The sequence below is a fragment of the Stenella coeruleoalba genome (assembly GCF_951394435.1).
Source record: "Stenella coeruleoalba genome assembly, contig: scaffold_28, whole genome shotgun sequence".
Lineage (NCBI taxonomy): Eukaryota > Metazoa > Chordata > Mammalia > Artiodactyla > Delphinidae > Stenella > Stenella coeruleoalba.
Window position 1 is genome coordinate 4,500,399 of NW_027645921.1, and position 12,597 is coordinate 4,512,995.

A 12,597-nucleotide genomic window follows, 5' to 3' on the forward strand; every position below is an offset into this window, starting at 1 on the left:
TTTACAAGAACCTCGTTTACAGTACAAGTTCAACATCGCAGAAAGTGAAAAATGGATAAAGAAGTTGTGGTATTTACTTACAAAGCAATATCACTCAGCAATGAAATCTGTGTCATCAGGCCCTTAGCAGCACAATGAGTGGATTCAGGTATGATGATTCTAACTGAAATAAGTCACACAGAAAAAGAAACATCATAAGATATCACTAATACACGGAATGGAAACTTGGCTACACAGGAACTGAATTACAGAACAGAACAGGGTCTCAAATTTAGAAAACCAACTTATGCTTGCTTAAGGGTAAAGGTGAGTTGGGGTGCTGCATAAAACCAGAGATTGAAATGAGCACAGATAAAGTTCCTTAAGCCAAATATGGAATACACAAGAGCTACTCCTTGCTCAACGAAATGGACTCAACACCGCATATAAAACGCCTAAGAATGTACCTGACTAGTAAGTATCTTAAAACCTATGGATTGCTATGTCTCCGAAAGAGAATCAAGCATGTGTACAGGGGCATAAACGCAGCAGTGATAGCATTGGAGAGGTTCGGTGAGCAAATGAAGACCCTTTGAAGTCATATTGCATGGTACCCATTCCACGGGTTTCAACTACCCAGGTTTTAGGTATTCTTCCTTCAGCTAAAACATGCATGTGGAACCCAGAGTATGATCAACCATGTGATCGGGAGATGTGTTCAAATATGTCTCAGTTTTCATACCCTGGTACTCGGGTGCAACATTCCAGACGCTTTACTAACACTCTCCCCACTTGGAGAGTCAGTCCCTTTAACCTCCTGTTTGGCCCAGTTTGCAATTTCTGCGGAAGATGAACAGGAATAGTGAGAACCAATGAGAGACTAGCTGGAGGTGTCTGGACGGGCAAATTTAACTCTCATTTCCCACCAGGAAGAGGAATTAACCAAAGGCTCAGCGTGCCGTGCCGGAACCAGATTAGGGCCTGAAGCCATCCTGCGGTGTTGCGGCCAGCTCAAAAGAAAGCGAGTTGAAGAAAGGAGCTCAGGGTCACTGTAATTCACAAACCTGCAGAGTTATAAATGACAGCTATCGTCCAAAAATAGACTGAAGTAAGGCTGCCAAGAGGACTTGAAAGCGGGGCAGAATTGCAGGAAACCGATTTCAGGAGGTAGACTGGAATTGCATTGAAAGCATAGGAAAAGAGGCAGAACGTCCACAATGATGCACTTGGCCAAAAAGGGCGTATGCGTTTTTTCCTGAATATATTCAGGAAAAAACGCATACGCCCTTTTTGGCCAACCAAGCAAGCTTGCAAAGGAACTCTGCACTACAATGAAGTCTCACTTCCCCCCGGTCAAAAGGGCCATCTGAAAAAAGTGTAAAATCCAGAAAGGCAGGACAGGCCATGGAGAACTGGGAGCCTTGTTATGCTGAAGGGCGGGATGTAATTTGCCAAGAACCACTCGGGAGAAGTGTATGGTGTTAACTGAAACATCTAAAAAACAAAGCAACAGAGCCTAGGGCACTTCCACTTATGGTCCTATAGCTTAGGGAATTTAAAATCTAAAAGACACAGCCACCCCAAAGTTTCAAACGGCTCTGTTTACAAGAACCTCGTTTACAGTACAAGTTCAACATCGCAGAAAGTGAAAAATGGATAAAGAAGTTGTGGTATTTACTTACAAAGCAATATCACTCAGCAATGAAATCTATGTCATCAGGCCCTTAGCAGCACAATGAGTGGATTCAGGTATGATGATTCTAACTGAAATAAGTCACACAGAAAAAGAAACATCATAAGATATCACTAATACACGGAATGGAAACTTGGCTACACAGGAACTGAATTACAGAACAGAACAGGGTCTCAAATTTAGAAAACCAACTTATTCTTGCTTAAAGGTAAAGGTGAGGTGGGGTGCTGCATAAAACCAGAGATTGAAATGAGCACAGATAAAGTTCCTTAAGTCAAATATGGAATAGACAAGAGCTACTCCTTGCTCAACGAAATGGACTCAACACCGCATATTAAACGCCTAAGAATGTACCTGACTAGTAAGTATCTTAAAACCTATGGATTGCTATGTCTCCGAAAGAGAATCAAGCATGTGTATAGGGGCATAAACGCAGCAGTGATAGGATTGGAGAGGTTCGGTGAGCAAATGAAGACCCTTTGAAGTCATATTGCATGCTACCCATTCCACGGGTTTCAACTACCCAGGTTTAAGGTATTCTTCCTTCAGCTAAAACATGCATGTGGAACCTAGAGTATGATCAACCATGTGATCGGGAGATGTGTTCAAATATGTCTCAGTTTTCGTACCCTGGTACTCGGGTGCAACATTCCAGACGCTTTACTAACACTCTCCCGACTTGGAGAGTCAGTCCCTTTAACCTCCTGTTTGGCCCAGTTTGCAATTTCTGCGGAAGATGAACAGGAATAGCGAGAACCAATGAGAGACTAGCTGGAGGTGTCTGGACGGGCAAATTTAACTCTCATTTCCCACCAGGAAGAGGAATTAACCAAAGGCTCAGCGTGCCGTGCCGGAACCAGATTAGGGCCTGAAGCCATCCTGCGGTGTTGCGGCCAGCTCACAAGAAAGCGAGTTGAAGAAAGGAGCTCAGGGGCACTGTAATTCACAAACCTGCAGAGTTATAAATGACAGCTATCGTCCAAAAATAGACTGAAGTAAGGCTGCCAAGAGGACTTGAAAGCGGGGCAGAATTGCAGGAAACCGATTTCAGGAGGTAGACTGGAATTGCATTGAAAGCATAGGAAAAGAGGCAGAACGTCCACAATGATGCACTTGGCCAAAAAGGGCGTATGCGTTTTTTCCTGAATATATTCAGGAAAAAACGCATACGCCCTTTTTGGCCAACCAAGCAAGCTTGCAAAGGAAATCTGCACTACAATGAAGTCTCACTTCCCCCCGGTCAAAAGGGCCATCTGAAAAAAGTGTAAAATCCAGAAAGGCAGGACAGGCCATGGAGAACTGGGAGCCTTGTTATGCTGATGGGCGGGATGTAAATTGCCAACAGACACTCGGGAGAAGTGTATGGTGTTTCCTGAAACATCTAAAAAACAAAGCAACAGAACCTAGGGCACTTCCACTTATGGTCCTATAGCTTAGGGAAACTAAAATCAAAAAGACACAGCCACCCGAAAGTTTGGAACGGCTCTGTTTACAAGAACCTCGTTTACAGTACAAGTTCAACATCGCAGAAAGTGAAAAATGGATAAAGAAGTTGTGGTATTTACTTACAAAGCAATATCACTCAGCAATGAAATCTGTGTCATCAGGCCCTTAGCAGCACAATGAGTGGATTCAGGTATGATGATTCTAACTGAAATAAGTCACACAGAAAAAGAAACATCATAAGATATCAGTAATACACGGAATGTAAACTTGGCTACACAGGAACTGAATTACAGAACAGAACAGGGTCTCAAATTTAGAAAACCAACTTATGCTTGCTTAAGGGGAAAGGTGAGTTGGGGTGCTGCATAAAACCAGAGATTGAAATGAGCACAGATAAAGTTCCTTAAGCCAAATATGGAATACACAAGAGCTACTCCTTGCTCAACGAAATGGACTCAACACCGCATATTAAACGCCTAAGAATGTACCTGACTAGTAAGTATCTTAAAACCTATGGATTGCTATGTCTCTGAAAGAGAATCAAGCATGTGTACAGGGGCATAAACGCAGCAGTGATAGGATTGGAGAGGTTCGGTGAGCAAATGAAGACCCTTTGAAGTCATATTGCATGGTACCCATTCCACGGGTTTCAACTACCCAGGTTTTAGGTATTCTTCCTTCAGCTAAAACATGCATGTGGAACCCAGAGTATGATCAACCATGTGATCGGGAGACGTGTTCAAATATGTCTCAGTTTTCGTACCCTGGTACTCGGGTGCAACATTCCAGACGCTTTACTAACACTCTCCCGACTTGGAGAGTCAGTCCCTTTAACCTCCTGTTTGGCCCAGTTTGCTATTTCTGCGGAAGATGAACAGGAATAGTGAGAACCAATGAGAGACTAGCTGGAGGTGTCTGGACGGGCAAATTTAACTCTCATTTCCCACCAGGAAGAGGAATTAACCAAAGGCTCAGCGTGCCGTGCCGGAACCAGATTAGGGCCTGAAGCCATCCTGCGGTGTTGCGGCCAGCTCACAAGAAAGCGAGTTGAAGAAAGGAGCTCAGGGGCACTGTAATTCACAAACCTGCAGAGTTATAAATGACAGCTATCGTCCAAAAATAGACTGAAGTAAGGCTGCCAAGAGGACTTGAAAGCGGGGCAGAATTGCAGGAAACCGATTTCAGGAGGTAGACTGGAATTGCATTGAAAGCATAGGAAAAGAGGCAGAACGTCCACAATGATGCACTTGGCCAAAAAGGGCGTATGCGTTTTTTCCTGAATATATTCAGGAAAAAACGCATACGCCCTTTTTGGCCAACCAAGCAAGCTTGCAAAGGAAATCTGCACTACAATGAAGTCTCACTTCCCCCCGGTCAAAAGGGCCATCTGAAAAAAGTGTAAAATCCAGAAAGGCAGGACAGGCCATGGAGAACTGGGAGCCTTGTTATGCTGATGGGCGGGATGTAAATTGCCAACAGACACTCGGGAGAAGTGTATGGTGTTTCCTGAAACATCTAAAAAACAAAGCAACAGAACCTAGGGCACTTCCACTTATGGTCCTATAGCTTAGGGAAATTAAAATCAAAAAGACACAGCCACCCCAAAGTTTGGAACGGCTCTGTTTACAAGAACCTCGTTTACAGTACAAGTTCAACATCGCAGAAAGTGAAAAATGGATAAAGAAGTTGTGGTATTTACTTACAAAGCAATATCACTCAGCAATGAAATCTGTGTCATCAGGCCCTTAGCAGCACAATGAGTGGATTCAGGTATGATGATTCTAACTGAAATAAGTCACACAGAAAAAGAAACATCATAAGATATCAGTAATACACGGAATGTAAACTTGGCTACACAGGAACTGAATTACAGAACAGAACAGGGTCTCAAATTTAGAAAACCAACTTATGCTTGCTTAAGGGGAAAGGTGAGTTGGGGTGCTGCATAAAACCAGAGATTGAAATGAGCACAGATAAAGTTCCTTAAGCCAAATATGGAATACACAAGAGCTACTCCTTGCTCAACGAAATGGACTCAACACCGCATATTAAACGCCTAAGAATGTACCTGACTAGTAAGTATCTTAAAACCTATGGATTGCTATGTCTCTGAAAGAGAATCAAGCATGTGTACAGGGGCATAAACGCAGCAGTGATAGGATTGGAGAGGTTCGGTGAGCAAATGAAGACCCTTTGAAGTCATATTGCATGGTACCCATTCCACGGGTTTCAACTACCCAGGTTTTAGGTATTCTTCCTTCAGCTAAAACATGCATGTTGAACCCAGAGTATGATCAACCATGTGAACGGGAGACGTGTTCAAATATGTCTCAGTTTTCCTCCCCTGGTACTCGGGTGCAACATTCCAAACGCTTTACTAACACTCTCCCGACTTGGAGAGTCAGTGCCTTTAACCTCCTGTTTGGCCCAGTTTGCAATTTCTGCGGAAGATGAACAGGAATAGCGAGAACCAATGAGAGGCTAGCTGGAGGTGTCTGAACGGGCAAATTTAACTCTCATTTCCCACCAGGAAGAGGAAATAATCAAAGGCTCAGCATGCCGGGCCGGAACCAGATTAGGGCCTGAAGCCATCCTGCGGTGTTGCGGCCAGGTCACAAGAAAGCGAGTTGAAGAAAGGAGCTCAGGGGCACTGTAATTCACAAACCTGCAGAGTTATAAATGACAGCTATCGTCCAAAAATAGACTGAAGTAAGGCTGCCAAGAGGACTTGAAAGCGGGGCAGAATTGCAGGAAACCGATTTCAGGAGGTAGACTGGAATTGCATTGAAAGCATAGGAAAAGAGGCAGAACGTCCACAATGATGCACTTGGCCAAAAAGGGCGTATGCGTTTTTTCCTGAATATATTCAGGAAAAAATGCATACGCCCTTTTTGGCCAACCAAGCAAGCTTGCAAAGGAAATCTGCACTACAATGAAGTCTCACTTCCCCCCGGTCAAAAGGGCCATCTGAAAAAAGTGTAAAATCCAGAAAGACAGGACAGGCCATGGAGAACTGTGAGCCTTGTTATGCTGAAAGGCGGGATGTAAATTGCCAACAACCACTCGGGAGAAGTGTATGGTGTTTCCTGAAACATCTAAAAAACAAAGCAACAGAGCCTAGGGCACTTCCACTTATGGTCCTATAGCTTAGGGAATTTAAAATCAAAAAGACACAGCCACCCCAAAGTTTGGAACGGCTCTGTTTACAAGAACCTCGTTTACAGTACAAGTTCAACATCGCAGAAAGTGAAAAATGGATAAAGAAGTTGTGGTATTTACTTACAAAGCAATATCACTCAGCAATGAAATCTGTGTCATCAGGCCCTTAGCAGCACAATGAGTGGATTCAGGTATGATGATTCTAACTGAAATAAGTCACACAGAAAAAGAAACATCATAAGATATCAGTAATACACGGAATGTAAACTTGGCTACACAGGAACTGAATTACAGAACAGAACAGGGTCTCAAATTTAGAAAACCAACTTATGCTTGCTTAAGGGGAAAGGTGAGTTGGGTTGCTGCATAAAACCAGAGATTGAAATGAGCACAGATAAAGTTCCTTAAGCCAAATATGGAATAGACAAGAGCTACTCCTTGCTCAACGAAATGGACTCAACACCCCATATTAAACGCCTAAGAATGTACCTGACTAGTAAGTATCTTAAAACCTATGGATTGCTATGTCTCCGAAAGAGAATCAAGCATGTGTACAGGGGCATAAACGCAGCAGTGATAGGATTGGAGAGGTTCGGTGAGCAAATGAAGACCCTTTGAAGTCATATTGCATGGTTCCCATTCCACGGGTTTCAACTACCCAGGTTTAAGGTATTCTTCCTTCAGCTAAAACATGCATGTGCAACCTAGAGTATGATCAACCATGTGATCGGGAGACGTGTTCAAATATGTCTCAGTTTTCGTACCCTGGTACTCGGGTGCAACATTCCAGACGCTTTACTAACACTCTACCGACTTGGAGAGTCAGTCCCTTTAACCTCCTGTTTGGTCCAGTTTGCAATTTCTGCGGAAGATGAACAGGAATAGCGAGAACCAATGAGAGGCTAGCTGGAGGTGTCTGGACGGGCAAATTTAACTCTCATTTCCCACCAGGAAGAGGAATTAACCAAAGGCTCAGCGTGCCGTGCCGGAACCAGATTAGGGCCTGAAGCCATCCTGCGGTGTTGCGGCCAGCTCAAAAGAAAGCGAGTTGAAGAAAGGAGCTCAGAGGCACTGTAATTCACAAACCTGCAGAGTTATAAATGACAGCTATCGTCCAAAAATAGACTGAAGTAAGGCTGCCAAGAGGACTTGAAAGCGGGGCAGAATTGCAGGAAACCGATTTCAGGAGGTAGACTGGAATTGCATTGAAAGCATAGGAAAAGAGGCAGAACGTCCACAATGATGCACTTGGCCAAAAACGGCGTATGCGTTTTTTCCTGAATATATTCAGGAAAAAACGCATACACCCTTTTTGGCCAACCAAGCAAGCTTGCAAAGGAAATCTGCACTACAATGAAGTCTCACTTCCCCCCGGTCAAAAGGGCCATCTGAAAAAAGTGTAAAATCCAGAAAGGCAGGACAGGCCATGGAGAACTGGGAGCCTTGTTATGCTGATTGGCGGGATGTAAATTACCAACAGACACTCAGGAGAAGTGTATGGTGTTTCCTGAAACATCTAAAAAACAAAGCAACAGAGCCTAGGGCACTGCCACTTATGGTCCTATAGCTTAGGGAAATTAAAATCAAAAAGACACAGCCACCCCAAAGTTTGGGACGCCTCTGTTTACAAGAACCTCATTTACCGTACAAGTTCAATATCACAGAAAGTGAAAAATGGATAAAGAACTTGTGGTACTTACGTACAATGCAGTATCACTCAGCAATGAAATCTATGTCATCAGGCCCGTAGCAGCATAATGAGTAGATTCAGGTACGATGATTCTAACTGAAATAAGTCACACAGAAAAAGAAACATCATAAGATATCAGTAATACACGGAATGTAAACTTGGCTACACAGGAACTGAATTCCAAAACAGAACAGGTTCTCAAATTTAGAAAACCAACTTATGCTTGCTTAAGGGGAAAGGTGAGTTGGGTTGCTGCATAAAACCAGAGATTGAAATGAGCACAGATAAAGTTCCTTAAGCCAAATATGGAATAGACAAGAGCTACTCCTTGCTCAACGAAATGGACTCAACACCGCATATAAAACGCCTAAGAATGTACCTGACTAGTAAGTATCTTAAAACCTATGGATTGCTATGTCTCTGAAAGAGAATCAAGCATGTGTACAGCGGCATAAACGCAGCAGTGATAGGATTGGAGAGGTTCGGTGAGCAAATGAAGACCCTTTGAAGTCATATTGCATGGTACCCATTCCACGGGTTTCAACTACCCAGGTTTTAGGTATTCTTCCTTCAGCTAAAACATGCATGTGGAACCCAGAGTATGATCAACCATGTGATCGGGAGACGTGTTCAAATATGTCTCAGTTTTCCTCCCCTGGTACTCGGGTACAACATTCCAGACGCTTTACTAACACTCTCCCCACTTGGAGAGTCAGTGCCTTTAACCTCCTGTTTGGCCCAGTTTGCAATTTCTGCGGAAGATGAACAGGAATAGCGAGAACCAATGAGAGGCTAGCTGGAGGTGTCTGGACGGGCAAATTTAACTCTCATTTCCCACCAGGAAGAGGAATTAACCAAAGGCTCAGTGTGCCGTACTGGAACCAGATTAGGGCCTGAAGCCATCCTGCGGTGTTGCGGCCAGGTCACAAGAAAGCGAGTTGAAGAAAGGAGCTCAGGGGCACTGTAATTCACAAACCTGCAGAGTTATAAATGACAGCTATCGTCCAAAAATAGACTGAAGTAAGGCTGCCAAGAGGACTTGAAAGCGGGGCAGAATTGCAGGAAACCGATTTCAGGAGGTAGACTGGAATTGCATTGAAAGCATAGGAAAAGAGGCAGAACGTCCACAATGATGCACTTGGCCAAAAAGGGCATATGCGTTTTTTCCTGAATATATTCAGAATAAAACGCATACGCCCTTTTTGGCCAACCAAGCAAGCTTGCAAAGGAAATCTGCACTACAATGAAGTCTCACTTCCCCCCGGTCAAAAGGGCCATCTGAAAAAAGGGTAAAATCCAGAAAGGCAGGACAGGCCATGGAGAACTGGGAGCCTTGTTATGCTGATGGGCGGGATGTAAATTGCCAACAACCACTCGGGAGAAGTGTATGGTGTTTCCTGAAACATCTAAAAAACAAAGCAACAGAACCTTGGGCACTTCCACTTATGGTCCTATAGCTTAGGGAAATTAAAATCAAAAAGACACAGCCACCCCAAAGTTTGGAACGGCTCTGTTTACAAGAACCTCGTTTACAGTACAAGTTCAACATCTCAGAAAGTGAAAAATGGATAAAGAAGTTGTGGTATTTACTTACAAAGCAATATCACTCAGCAATGAAATCTGTGTCATCAGGCCCTTAGCAGCACAATGAGTGGATTCAGGTATGATGTTTCTAACTGAAATAAGTCACACAGAAAAAGAAACATCATAAGATATCAGTAATACACGGAATGTAAACTTGGCTACACAGGAACTGAATTACAGAACAGAACAGGGTCTCAAATTTAGAAAACCAACTTATGCTTGCTTAAGGGGAAAGGTGAGTTGGGGTGCTGCATAAAACCAGAGATTGAAATGAGCACAGATAAAGTTCCTTAAGCCAAATATGGAATAGACAAGAGCTACTCCTTGCTCAATGAAATGGACTCAACACCACATGTTAAACGCCTAAGAATGTACCTGACTAGTAAGTATCTTAAAACCTATGGATTGCTATGTCTCCGAAAGAGAATCAAGCATGTGTACAGGGGCATAAACGCAGCAGTGATAGGATTGGAGAGGTTCGGTGAGCAAATGAAGACCCTTTGAAGTCATATTGCATGGTACCCATTACACGGGTCTTAACTCTCCAGGTTTAAGGTATTCTTCCTTCAGCTAAAACATGCATGTGGAACCCAGAGTATGATCAACCATTTGATCGGGAGACGTGTTCAAATATGTCTCAGTTTTCCTCCCCTGGTACTCGGGTGCAACATTCCAGACGCTTTACTAACACTCTCCCGACTTGGAGAGTCAGTCCCTTTAACCTCCTGTGTGGCCCAGTTTGCAATTTCTGCGGAAGATTAACAGGAATAGCGAGAACCAATGAGAGACTAGCTGGAGGTGTCTGGATGGGAAATTTAACTCTCATTTCCCACCAGGAAGAGGAATTAACCAAAGGCTCAGCGTGCCGTGCCGGAACCAGATTAGGGCCTGAAGCCATCCTGCGGTGTTGCGGCCAGCTCAAAAGAAAGCGAGTTGAAGAAAGGAGCTCAGGGGCACTGTAATTCACAAACCTGCAGAGTTATAAATGACAGCTATCGTCCAAAAATAGACTGAAGTAAGGCTGCCAAGAGGACTTGAAAGCGGGGCAGAATTGCAGGAAACCGATTTCAGGAGGTAGACTGGAATTGCATTGAAAGCATAGGAAAAGAGGCAGAACGTCCACAATGATGCACTTGGCCAAAAAGGACGTATGCGTTTTTTCCTGAATATATTCAGGAAAAAACGCATACGCCCTTTTTGGCCAACCAAGCAAACTTGCAAAGGAAATCTGCACTACAATGAAGTCTCACTTCCCCCCGGTCAAAAGGGCCATCTGAAAAAAGTGTAAAATCCAGAAAGGCAGGACAGGCCATGGAGAACTGGGAGCCTTGTTATGCTGATGGGCGGGATGTAAATTGCCAACAGACACTCGGGAGAAGTGTATGGTCTTTCCTGAAACATCTAAAAAACAAAGCAACAGAGCCTAGGGCACTTCCACTTATGGTCCTATAGCTTAGGGAAATTAAAATCAAAAAGACACAGCCACCCCAAAGTTTGGGACGCCTCTGTTTACAAGAACCTCGTTTACAGTACAAGTTCAATATCACAGAAAGTGAAAAATGCATAAAGAACTTGTGGTACTTACTTACAATGCAGTATCACTCAGCAATGAAATCTATGTCATCAGGCCCGTAGCAGCATAATGAGTAGATTCAGGTACGATGATTCTAACTGAAATAAGTCACACAGAAAAAGAAACATCATAAGATATCAGTAATACACGGAATGTAAACTTGGCTACACAGGAACTGAATTACAGAACAGAACAGTGTCTCAAATTTAGAAAACCAACTTATGCTTGCTTAAGGGGAAAGGTGAGTTGGGGTGCTGCATAAAAACAGAGATTGAAATGAGCACTGATAAAGTTCCTTAAGCCAAATATGGAATAGACAAGAGCTACTCCTTGCTCAACGAAATGGACTCAACACCCCATATTAAACGCCTAAGAATGTACCTGACTAGTAAGTATCTTAAAACCTATGGATTGCTATGTCTCCGAAAGAGAATCAAGCATGTGTACAGGGGCATAAACGCAGCAGTGATAGGATTGGAGAGGTTCGGTGAGCAAATGAAGACCCTTTGAAGTCATATTGCATGGTACCCATTCCACGGGTTTCAACTACCCAGGTTTTAGGTATTCTTCCTTCAGCTAAAACATGCATGTGGAACCCAAGTATGATCAACCATGTGAACGGGAGACGTGTTCAAATATGTCTCAGTTTTCCTCCCCTGGTACTCGGGTGCAACATTCCAGAATCTTTACTAACACACTCCCCACTTGGAGAGTCAGCGCCTTTAACCTCCTGATTGGCCCAGTTTGCAATTTCTGCGGAAGATGAACAGGAATAGCGAGAACCAATGAGAGACTAGCTGGAGGTGTCTGGACGGGCAAATTTAACTCTCATTTCCCACCAGGAAGAGGAAATAACCAAAGGCTCAGCGTGCCGTGCCGGATCCAGATTAGGGCCTGAAGCCATCCTGCGGTGTTGCGGCCAGGTCACAAGAAAGCGAGTTGAAGAAAGGAGCTCAGGGGCACTGTAATTCACAAACCTGCAGAGTTATAAATGACAGCTATTGTCCAAAAATAGACTGAAGTAAGGCTGCCAAGAGGACTTGAAAGCGGGGCAGAATTGCAGGAAACCGATTTCAGGAGGTAGACTGGAATTGCATTGAAAGCATAGGAAAAGAGGCAGAACGTCCACAATGATGCACTTGGCCAAAAAGGGCGTATGCGTTTTTTCCTGAATATATTCAGGAAAAAACGCATACGCCCTTTTTGGCCAACCAAGCAAGCTTGCAAAGGAAATCTGCACTACAATGAAGTCTCACTTCCCCCCGGTCAAAAGGGCCATCTGAAAAAAGGGTAAAATCCAGAAAGGCAGGACAGGCCATGGAGAACTGGGAGCCTTGTTATGCTGAAGGGCGGGATGTAAATTGCCAACAACCACTCGGGAGAAGTGTATGGTGTTTCCTGAAACATCTAAAAAACAAAGCAACAGAACCTAGGGCACTTCCACTTATGGTCCTATAGCTTAGGGAAATTAAA